Consider the following 12,876-nt stretch of genomic DNA (forward strand, 5'->3'; position numbering starts at 1 on the left):
CACAAGCAAGCTTCATCATCATAAACTAACCAAGACTAGTCAGAAAATATAGGGGAAGTCACATACCTATTGTCTCCAAAGTTTGGGTAAAAGAAAGAGAGAGAAGAGAGAATAATTGAGAGCAAGCAAGTGTGAGAAGAGAAATAAATCTTTGAGAAGGAGGCTCAATCCTTGTGGGTGAGGAGAAGAGACAAAGAAGAAATCAATATCAAAGAAGATTCCACTACATCTATAGCAAGTTTAGAGGGTATGTCTCAAAACCTCTTTCTATTCGAGGTAGCCACCCTTGATTGTGAGTGCATGACTACCTACTTATGAATGCATGGCTACTTGACTCAAGAATGATAACTACTTGCCACATGAGTGCCCCTCCCACATCATCATATGGTTGCATATCCTAGACTCACATGATTGCAAACCCTAACTGTGACTGATGATCACGACCATGATTGAATCTTGGATGACTTTGGGTAATGCTAACTTAGCAAGAGATACTATCCACATTTGATCATAGAAACCACAAGCACTCAAAAAATTATCAAGCTGACCAAGATTTCCTACATTTGATTTCTTGAATGGGACATGACTCAATTGGGTCCATCATACTGACATGACTATAAATTAGTACCATGATTGTAAATTAAGAGCTACCTTTCATTGCAATTATGGATCTTGAAAAACTTGAAAAGCCTTGGAACTAGTAGATCTAAGCCTTGTAAATTAGAAACTACCCTTCGTTAAAACTATGGATCTTGAACATCTCAAAAATACTTAAAGCTAGTAGATCCAAGCCACCAATTGTTTCCACCATTTAAAGTTTGAATTGGGACTTGGAAAGGCATTCAAAAGCAAAATTGAATTTGATTGAGCACCACAACACCACTGGACCCACTCATAAGTCTCCCATTGAATAGAGCATGAGAAAAGACAAAGGACTATTTGTGCATTAGTAGAAGAAGGTTGAATTGCATGAAGTTGTAAAACAAAAAAGGATTAAACCAAGGAACCTAATCATTAGAACTCTCAAACCCTAAAATTTAGCTTTGACAACCTTACAACAACACAAATTGTGTTACAACCTTGAGAGAAGATTCAAACCAAGAAAATTGACTAAGGATTTAAATAAATCACAAGAAATCACAAGAGGGATTCTAGATGAGATGCATTGAATGGAAAGAACATACTAGACAATTGTTGTGAGACAAAGACCCTTAGGAACAACACATTGAACATGCATTCAAGGACATTGAGGTACTTGGTTGGAGACCGAGGTACTACATATAGAAAGTCATGAAGGTAGGCTAATGTACGATAAGGAAAATGTTAGTCATGTTTTAAGAATGATTCTAGTCATGATCATTATAAAATAGGTGGTATTCATTAGAGACTAGCCGTCAACTCAAAAACTGCTTGACATCCAAAAATCAAGGCTCTATTTGTCTATAATCCTACACAGATGATAGGTTCTCTAGTGGCTCCAATGGATGATATTTTACATTCAAAATGAGTGCATTTGTGGTAGTGGTCATAAGTAGATAGTCAAGCAATTAGTCAAGTGGGGAGTCACTCAAGAATGTTCTCTACCCATCAATCATGGTGGTCACACATGGTCAACTTAACCACTCACAAACCACTTCCAAAAATTCTTCTCAAGCTCTCAAGTAGATAAATATGAAGCATACCCAACGTTATGCAAGAAATCAATGAATTGAAATGCACAATGTGGCTATCTAATCTATTCTACTGTACTCTATCTTCAACCTCCAAAGTGACTCCTAATGATTTGGCTTCCTAGCTAGCCATATGAATTTCAAATTAAGAAATGCATGTGAGAAAGAGATTGGCTTCTCATCATTCATTCCTTCTCGAGCACATCAAAGTATTATTGAGGGCTATTTTTTGGTGCTGAATGGTTGCTTTTGTGGTTGATTGATTGGTTTTTCATGATTTTGGAAGTGTGTAAGTTTTGAAATGGGTTGAATAAGTTTGATTAGCTCATGATGGTTTCTGAATGATTGATTATATGCTTATGTGATTTATCTAATCACTTTTGTTCTAATAAGTCTATTTTTTGCCTCTATTTTGATTTTTTTTTCTATTTGAGAGGTTAAATAGTATATGAGTGGTTTCAAGAATGATTGAGAGTGATTTGCATGGATTTTTGATGGGTTGAGTTAGTTTTATTATGAGCTATATGGCTTTTATGACTTTTGTAGACTTGCTATAGTGTGCTATTGAGCTTGTCTATGCCTTTTGTTGTCTTCTATATGCTCCTATGAGTGTTCTATTTGATGGATGTTTAGCTTGGGGATGTTTTTTAATTTTGAAAAGAGAAAGATGGGAGTTTCTAATAGCTCAAAGAAGCATAAGAAGTAGTTGTTGAATACTTGAAGTGAAGACTAAAGTGATAGTAACATTGATGAGCTCTCAAAGGACACTATAGTAGATTTGGTGACTCTTTATATCAAACATACATATTGAGAAGTCTGTCCATGACCAAGAGAGGATTATTGGGAGTTATTCTTTTTTTTAATCATCTACTTGAGAGAAAGCCTATGTGAGAGAGATTGTGTATGAGATATAGCCAACTTCTATGAAGAAACATTGTATTTGTAAAGAAAGCCTATTCTACCATGGAAATAAAAAATAAAACTAATGAATTGAACCAAGAAAATAACAAGAAATAAAATGTAATGCTTCAATCATGGCCATGCCATAGACATTTTCCATTATACCATAGCACAACGTAGCCATGGAAGTTGAAATCAAGATACAAGAAATAAAGCTTGGTACTCCCCCCAAGATGGTGATGGACAAGAGATCTCCAAGAATTAGTGTAAGTGTCAAAAAAGATGCCTACATTAGCACTTCTTTCCTTTTTATAGAGTAAACACTAGTACCATCATGGCTAAGGTATTTACACGGTTTATTTTGGTAAAGGTAAGTGAACTAATGTGGCTAATTTACTTCATTACAAACTGTTTTGTCCTCAAAATTGAAGATAATGAGGTGATAGACAAGTCATTAATGAAGAAAATCATGTCAATGAAGATCCATAAGCATGTGGAAGCACTTTCCATATGAAGAAATCTCATAATGAAATTGATTCAGTGAAATGATTACTTGATATCCATACAGGGCTGAATTCATAAAACTACCATAACTTTTGACTGGAGTGTCCAAATTGATTGGTCGAGGTATAAAAATGAATTACAAAACCCAAGCCATCATCTCATACCATCAAAACCACTTTTGATTTCGTTAAGGCAATTTAATTCATGATATAAAATTCTCACAACAAGTTGTCCCCCACTGTCCTATAACTCTAATAATCCCACTATTTTGAGGGGACCATTAAGCCTTAGAGAGGATGATTGAATATGCTGAGGAATCAGTATTGCAAGTGTTATTTACAACCCACCAACAATGAAAGTTACTAAAGTCCAATATGCCTCCAGGGTCAAATGGATAACCATCAAAATAGTCATCACAACCATAAGTTTCCTCTGCCAAAAAATATATCCCATCATTGCCTCTCGGGTCAAATGGAAATAAGGAAGTATCCTCATGATCCCCCATATCAAATGGAAAGATAAGCTCATCAATTGAAAGTCATTTGAGTCCATGGATTGGTGTCTGGATTCATTAAGATCCTTTACACGCCCCTCTTCAATTACTGCATTCACTTGGTCTTTAGCATGATGTAGATTAGAAAGATGATAGCCATCATGATCAACCTCAAAGGATTTTTAAGACTCTCCATCTTGGACTTTACAATCCACTTCCTCTTCGGCCTCTTTAGCTTCCTCTACTCTAATATCATCACTGGTTAAGAGTTTTCCTTGAATAACATCATGATGGCCACTACGACTGTCATACTTTTCATGATAAAATGGTTTTCCATAGTCATGTCCACACTCATTTCTACTAGCATAATGTTGATGTCTAGGAAATGGTTGATCATTATCATAATTTGACTATGGGATGTCTGATCATCATAGAAGTACTGATCAACATATTTCCCATGTTCACTAGCATAATGTTGCTCTATCCATGATCACGATCAGATACATGTTGATGCCCATTCTTGTATGACTATCCATTTGTATGCATATCAAAAGAGTTGAAACCATTCCCAAATCCTTGTGGCCTTCCCACATGATTCTTATTCACGAAAGAGTGTCCAAAATGATTGCAAAGGTGTCCTTGCTTTTGGGGCTGACCATAAACATAATGATTGACATGTTGTTGCTATCCAAAAATATTATGATCATTATTTGCATGTTGCAACTCAATAGATTTCTCATCACTGTGATATGCATGTTGTTGGTCATACCAATGCTTGTTGTACTCACAGTCATAATACAACTGCAGATCATAGTCATAATGTTGTCCATAATATCCATGACAAGACAATTGTGGCTCATAATGTTGTTGATCATGAGATTGATGTACATACCTTGCGTATTCTTCATAATCTTCATGATAAGTATGATGTTTGTTTGCATAGTGTACTTGTTCATGCATAGCTGCTCCAAATGCATAGAAAAATGGTGACTCAATGCTAGTCATTTTTAGTTGTTGCAAGTAGCCAAAGCACATGAAAAATAATCTCTTCTAGATTCATCAACCACTTGTGGCTGAAGTAGATATTCAACAAAGCAGTGTACTCAACTGGTTAGCAAGCCTTGTATTCTATATCAAAAATTTGTATGAATAATCCACCTCTCAAATTTTCTTATTTCCCAAAATTTAGTTTGCATATGGATTTGCAATGGTCAAATCTGCATACAATAGCACTCTTGTGATGAATAGAAAAAACTTATGCAAACTGATCTTAACATCATATAGATGTTACAAGTGTTTTCAGCATACGTTCCTGTCCCGTCTTCATCAATTGCCACATAATATTGTTGATTCCTTGCAAACCTTCCTCATGCTTTCCTTGGTGTCTCTTGTCTAATGGAAGAGCAAAAAGGTTCACTATACAGTAGGGGTTTAACTGTTATAATGATTTATCAATTTGTGGCTGCAATGTTGGAGATCTGGAAAAAAAATCCAATGTACAGTAGGGTATAATTGCTATAATGTTGAAACAAGCTATTGAGAAATCCACTATATAGCAGGGTATAGTTGCTATAATGTTGAAATAAGCTATTGATCGACATGCTGCTCTCTTTGAACTATAAGAACATCATCTAGTGAAAATGGCATTGTAGAGCTTATTCAAACTGATTTGAATAGACAACAAAGCAATTGTAATTGATATATCCACTTTAGTGAGGTTGTTCCTTTCCATTTTGTTGCAAGAATTGTCCTGAAAGCATGCTAAAAATAGGTGTCATCTCCTATAGACAGTGAGTGTTAGTCCTATATCTGTGACATCAAGTCCCGATTATCACATGTATAATGTTTGTAGGTCTATAGCCTAGAGAGTTGATTAGATGATTTACTTGTAAAACAAGGCTGACCAAGTTGCATACTCTGAAACCTTTATGATAATAGAGTTTCCTTGTGATATAGCCCTACACAGAATGGCATCTTTCAATTGCATCCCTCATGCTCACTATAATAGACACACCTTTGAGCTTTAGTGCAATCAATATAGATTTGAAAAGGATCAATAGTCAATATAGATCTAAAAAGGATAAATCCTGCATGTCTTGCAAATCTGAATAGGATGCTTGGGGGTGGCCACGAGCTTTTGTATAATGTATTCTTTCAATTCTTAGATATGCCATGCTAACCATTGAACATAATTAGATGTTGTTTTGTTCCAAACCATTTGATATTATGCTAAGGAATCATAGGAACATGTCGTGAGTTTGTTGCAAGTTAACATTCATGTTACATGCTGCATTTAAGTAGTTTGATTGGAGAAAAGTATTTGTATAGTTGGCCTTATAGGTTCAGGAGCAACATTAGTAGAAGGAGATCAAATCAACCAACTCACTATCATTTCAAACTTACTGCCATTCTAGGCTTAACTTGGAGCAATTTTTTAAAGCTTTGTGACTTCACCAACTACAAACAAACCAGCAATTGAAGTTTCATTTTGAAGACCAGTTTGAACTCCACCACACATGTAATGTGCTACTAGTACCATAGGTATTAGTTGCTTGTCATTGCTACTAGCTTCATTTGTTCTTCCTGAGCAACCTTAGCCATAGCTTGCAACATCAGAAACAAATGATGAAGCATTAGATTTGTAGGTCCCTTTGTGTTGATCTAGATTTTAACACTATCTCTCTCTTCTTGGTATCTAAAGACTACCAACAAAAAAAAAGATCAATGTACTCCTATTTGATCTCTAGAAATAACATCAATATGTGAAGTTTCCAATTGTGATCCATCACACTTGTCAAAGTTCCCGACCCTCTGCATAGCAATGTCCTAGGAATACACATATCTCGGAGCACACATTAAGGTGGACAAAATTGAGTCCGTGGCAAGATAGTAGCCTTGTCATTGCTAGCAAGCCTTCTAATAACTAGATCATCAGTACTTGTAACCTTGAAGAAGTTCCTATTCTTGAATTGCCCCAAAACCTTGTACTTCTTTATGCTGAGCTAAAGAAGAAGACTAAAATTTAGTCTGCTTTCCTCCAATTTTCCCTTCTTTAAGAGAACTTTTGAGAGGCAAGGGTATGAAAGCAAATGATGTTGCACTACGTACATTCACATTCAAGGTCCGACATATAAAGCAGTGATCTAACACCATGTTCCCTCTTGGATCAAGACCTAGAAAAGTTGTTAGACCCAAACATTCATGTGAGCATATAGAAACCCTATATTACTCTAAACTGCTAACAAGACTGTGTACATAAAAATATTTCCATGTATTGGGTTGTGTACACCAAGTCAAGTGCATATAGGTCATACATTTTGCTGAGTCAAAGACCGTAGAACCAAAGAAAAATGTCTAATCAAACAATCTAAACCCCATGTCTTCATCACTCTCTTCCTTTGGTTCTTCCTTTTTCTCTTCCACAGAGTAGGTGCAATTGCACTACCACCACCCCTTGACACAAGGATAGCACCACTGACAACAATGGAAGCTCCACCACCACCAGAGCCAATGTTTGTAATTAGGTCCTCCAAACTTCTTTTCTCAAGAAGCTTGGCAAACAATGTAGGCCAGTAATATTCCACTTGAATATTAGCAACCTTCACTAATGTTGCAATCTTCTCAGTCGTGATGCTAATGCCATTGTCATGTAGAATAAAAGCTACATAGGATGGTGCTGATAGGAAGGGTGAACCCAGGGAAGTGACGAGGGAGATGACAGCAATGAGGGGTGAATGGCATACTAGGCATGCTATTAAGACTTTGGATGATCAAGAGGTTGCAAGCAGCTATTCCAAAATGTTCTCCATAGTCAAAGCCAATACATATCAAGCTTGTTTTGAGTTTCCTCCAAGAGTCCATATTTGAACATACACCGAAGCAAGGCCTCTCCTTCAAATGAAATCAGACCACAATGCAAGATATATCATCCTTACTCTTTTGCACAAGAGCAGCTTTTATAAGCTTTTTAACTATTGCTTCAAGATCCTTTGCCCTCCGGATTAAATTGATAGCTTCTTGATTTTCCATAACCTTCCACAATCCATCACTAGAATTATTGTAACAAAACCTCCCTTATTTTCAATGATTCTTCTTTATGCCTTTGGTTCATGATCCATGGAAAGCTAAATTGCATGTCCAGCTTTACATAGAATAGCTTTGGAATCACCCACATTTACAACAATGAGTCTTCAACCATTAGCAAGGATGACAGTAACAGTCGTAGATCCACCGAGCCCTAGATCAGGAGCTTTCTACATAATGACTTGATCTATGATTTCATAGGCTTTGCGGATATCTACTGTTGGATTTTTCACAAACTCAAGCTATGCTATTATATTATCAAAGAGGAGACTCTATGTGTAATGAGGTACATCATGTCCAAGATGGCCGATCCTTGCTCCTGAGCCTGACCTTGCAACTGTTGTTAGGCATGTTTAGATGATCACCAACAGACGGTGTCTTGTCTCACCTATCTTTTGACCGAGTCATCGTTCCTTCCCCTAGCACCCGACATCACCACTGCTAGTTGTGGTTTATTACCACACATACAATTTTTGTAAGTGGAACATTCACTTTTGGAGTTATTGGTTCTCGTATCTTAGCACGCGTAGCTATAGCTACCTCCTATTCCATCAAGTTGGAGGGTTGCTCTTGAGCTTTCTACTAGCTATCAGTGGCATTAGTCTTTGTAGGGGATAAACTAGGACAATATTTAGCAGTGTGGCCTTCTCCTTTGCATTGACTACATATAGTCCATGGACATGCTAGGGTTTGGATAGTATGGGAAGATATGATCCTTTTCTCTACATCTATAGCATTCCACTTCTGATCTTTGACCACCATTATCCTATCTTTCTCTGTAACTTTGGGTGGGGAACCTCCTTGGACCAAAATTAGGGCCAAATTCTCTAGGCTTTAGTCCAATATCTTGGGTTGTCATCTTGGATTCTAGCAAATTGAATGTGGTTTCCTCATCTTTTTTCCTTCTACCATACATCTCCTTTAAAAAGCAAAAGTTTTCTGTATGGTTCTTTCTTGGGCAATAAGAACAAAACACTCTAGAGATAGTTGGCTTTTGAGTACATTTAGTTGCTAAATATCCTAGTTGATGGCACTTTCCATACACAAGGCATTCAATTGCATCATATCTCTTTATGCTCCTACAATGTTTGATAAGCTAGCAGTATTCACTTTTAGTGTCTGTAGCTATTCTATGATCATATCCATAATCTCTTTCTTGATGTTTGCAACTAAGTTGGACAAATAGTTCTTTAAATTTTCTCCTCTTGGAGCACTTGGAGTAGGGTTTCATCGCATACACTGGTTGGGTTGATGTAGAGGGTCCTTTGTTCTCAGAGCTCCTATCAGACCTATTGGCTATTGATTCCAATTGGTAGGGTTCCACTATTATTGTTGATTTGCTTCTAGAGGAAATTCTAAGGCCAATGCTATTATGGTCAAACCATCTTTTGAGGCATTGTTTGTGGCCATTGTGGATTTGGTACAATGTGCTATGATATTTTTTGCATCTAATGGTAGGTGTAGGGAATAATCCCTAGGATTGCATTTGATGGATACACCATTCCTAACATTGGAGGACGTAGGAATCCTCTATCAAAGGTTATAGACAACCTTGCTTCAACTTTGTTGTATAACCTTGTACCTTTCACTATAGCTTGTAGGTTGACTGGCCTTCTCAGCTCCACAAACTTACAAACGTCTAGTTGTAGGCCTCTCCCTTCTAGATGCCTTCATCCAATGGTTCATCTCTTTAGTATGGATTCCATTATAGAGACATATGCTTCCACCCGTTCTCCAGAGGACCAACTTAAACTCATGAACTCCACTCACATCCACTCTTCAAAACCTTCATGCCTAAATATAGTAGGAAATATCACCTTTGTTTTGTTCCACATACCAAAAGTTCATGTTGCTTGTCTCTTATACCACTCAAATTCCGTATCCTTGAAAGTGACAAGGAATATCATCAACTAATGCTCTAGGGTGGTGGAATTATTGGCCACACATGCTACCATGAACTCCGCTACATGAAGATAGGGGTCTTCATTCTACTCTCTCTTGAAGATTGGCAATGGGATTACATTCATTGGCCTATTATCAACATTTCCAAGATGGATCTAGCTAGGAAGGGAACCTTGATTCGCTATTGAGACTTTTGTAAAAAGTGTTGCAAGGGTGTTAAAGGAGGCTTTTGCTTCTAGCTTGTTCCCAGCTTTGATTTTTGCCTTCTCTCTTCTCACGTACTCTGGATTCATTCTAGTGCTTATCTCTTTATCATGTCATTCATTAGAAAGGAGTTGGATCCACCCAATTTGTCTGTGTTCAACAAAAGGGGATTAGAGGGGCTTCAGTCTCTGGAGGACTCTCTTGCCAACATTTTTTCTACTTCTTTGTTTCTAACGTCTCTAAGTTCCACTTTCATGCCAATATAGAGAAAAAGATATTCACTTTTCAATATATCAATATTCATTCTTCTAAGGATTTCCATAGTGCCATTGTCTTGATAGTACCAACTTTGGAGGGTCTCAATGGTGTATATTATAAAGAGCACTCTATCTACCAACTTACAATGGATTGATAATTGAACAAATAGAAGATTATCTATGCACCAAGCATCCCATGTATCCTACTATTGTGCATTCTGAACAAGTCCCAACTCTTTTCCTTCTTATTCTTGTGAACCTCTACTGACCACAACTCCTGAAGCTTCTTCACAATCTCCCATTTGATGATGTTTGAAAATTCTTCAACAAAGGCCAAAACTTTTATTGATACTCATTCTTTCTATTTTTCTCTTCAGTTTTGTGGAAAATAGTTGGCTATAATGATATAACTTTTTGTAGCTCTACAGGAGATAATGGGATCAATTTGGCATAGAGATCTCACATCAAGTTAGTAATATCACCATTGAGGAATGAATTTCTTGCAAAAAGTGGCTTTGGCAATGAGGATCTCCAATTCTTCAACAATAGCAAGAATTCTACACTCTTCCATTGCTTTTCTTTCTCTTTAGGTGCTTGTTGATGGCAATAATTCCTTGATTGTGTACCAAAACATGGAGCTCTTTAGATAATACCAGAAAAATGAGGTAAATGTTGCAAGAAAATCTATCTTGTCACACCAACAAGCTTATTCTTCATGCTTTAGGAAACCATAGGAAGGAAAAATAATACCATAAATAACAAATCTTCATGCAGCATCATATGTAAGATCTCCCATGGATTTATCACAACAAATTTTATTATATACTTCATAGAAGCCACCAAATAATCAAATGAACACAAAGAAATGCTCAATCTTGAATGGAATACATCACATAATATTCATATTTCAAAGTCTTCATAATTGTTTTCTCAATGTATCTCACATAGATATTGTAATTGAAGTAAATTAGCCATATTAGTTCACTTACCTTTACCAAAATAAAGCATGTAAATACCTTAGACATGATGGTACTAGGGTTTACTCTATAAAAAGGCAAGAAGTGCTAATGTAGGCATCTTTTTTGACACTTACACTAATTCTTGGATATCTCTTGTCCATCACCATCTTGGGGGGAGTACCAAGCTTTATTTCTTGTATCTTGATTTCAGCTTCCATGGCTATGTTGTGCTATGGTGTAATGGAAAATGTCTATGGCATGGCCATGATTGAAGCATTACATTTTATTTCATGTTATTTTCCTAGTTCAATTCATTAGTTTTCTTGTTGATTTCCATGGTAGAATAGGCTTTCTTTACATTGGTATCAGAGCAATAGTTTAGATCCTGTTAGAAGCCATTTTCATGCATTAGTTCTAGTTGCAATGACTAGGGAGTGGGAAACTGTAGTTAAAATTTAGTCACAAGAGTTGGTTCTTCCATAACCATGGTTAGACATGGAGATCTATCACAAATTGTGGCCAATATGGAGTTTCTTGGCATGAACTAATGGATAATGGCGGGCTTCAGCTATTTTAGCAAGTCATCATTAGATTTTGGCTTACTTTGAAGGACATTCATTAAAAGGAGAGCTATGGGAGACTAGAGGGGACTAAAGTTACCTCTACTTTTTGAAATTAGGGTTTATCTTCTTCTTCCTCATCTCTGTCAAGCTTTTCTCTGAGCTTCAATGGTGGATTTCCTTGCATATATTCTTTATTTTACATCACTGACCTAAAATCTTAGCCTCATTCTACTTAACACATGGAGTGTGGTCATCTTCTCTGTGCGGTTTTGTAGATCTTGTAGTTGTTCTCACGAGGATGCTTTGCAATTAAGTGGGGGAGAGTACATTTTTCTTTTGAGGTTGCATAGTAGTGCTCGTGGTAGCTTTGTTCACGATGCTAGATGTTCATGATGTAACTGTGCTTGTGAGGACACTTCGCAATTATGTGGGGAAAAATGACAACACCTAGTTTAATCTCCCAATAGAGCCACAAAACAATATAGTACATGATGGTACAATGCAAAACAGTTCAGTGCCACAAACAGAGCCACTAGTCCAGGACATAGAATTAGAGGTCCAGGAGACAGAAGAGGTCAATGTACCTCCGTTGATAGAAGAAGTGGTAATGCAACCCTTGCTTGAAGAAAGAAAAAAAAAAGTGGTTATAGCCCAAGTCCCCATCGGGTTGGAGAAGCCCGTAAATCCCATAAAGGAACATGACTTAGTGAAGAACATGGATACCTTCTGCCCTAATTTATCATTTTGTCAACTATTGATATTATCTCTTATTTATTGCAAAAGATTAAAAGGTATTCTCATGTGTCAGCGTGATCTATGGATTGTCAACCCTGCAACTACTATCGACACCAACAAATCCCCAAATCCTGCGAAAGAAGTAGATGAGGCCAATGCCTTCTTGGATCCTAGCACTCCAAAGACTATCGTGTGGATAGAAGGTTGTTTCATTGCAAGTGCATTGATTGATGGAAGTTCCTCAGTGAACATAATGACTAATGTGGTGATGAAAGATTTGGGCCTACAAGGCATGCAACTGACTCAGTGGCTCATTAGACTAGTGGATTAGAGTAGAATTAAGCCTTAGGCATCCTCCCATATGTCAAGACCATAATGGCTAATTGAGACTATTGGCTCATAAGCCCAACTCTTATGGAACATCTTGCCCTCTGTTGCTTGGAAGACCATGGCAACTTGAAGCTCGAGCAAGGACTAATTGGTTCAAAGTAACTTTGACCCTAGACAAGGGACCAAAGTAAATGGTGTTGATGTTGTATGGTGCTCAAAAAGGATACGGGTCCACCTCCATAGAGATCTCATCTAACTCGTCCAACAAAGCTACAA

General features: G+C 37.1%; 1 pseudogene; it reads right to left on the reverse strand.

The window, feature by feature from the left end:
* Positions 1–7,470: 7,470 nt before the first annotated feature.
* On the reverse strand, positions 7,471–8,083 carry LOC148019586 (putative protein phosphatase 2C 62 pseudogene; annotated as a pseudogene).
* Between the last annotated feature and the right edge of the window lie 4,793 nt (positions 8,084–12,876).

This window comes from Lygodium microphyllum, chromosome 19 (assembly GCF_053477565.2).
Source record: "Lygodium microphyllum isolate KBCC chromosome 19, Lygodium_microphyllum_v1.1.10, whole genome shotgun sequence".
Classification (NCBI taxonomy): Eukaryota; Viridiplantae; Streptophyta; class Polypodiopsida; order Schizaeales; family Lygodiaceae; genus Lygodium; species Lygodium microphyllum.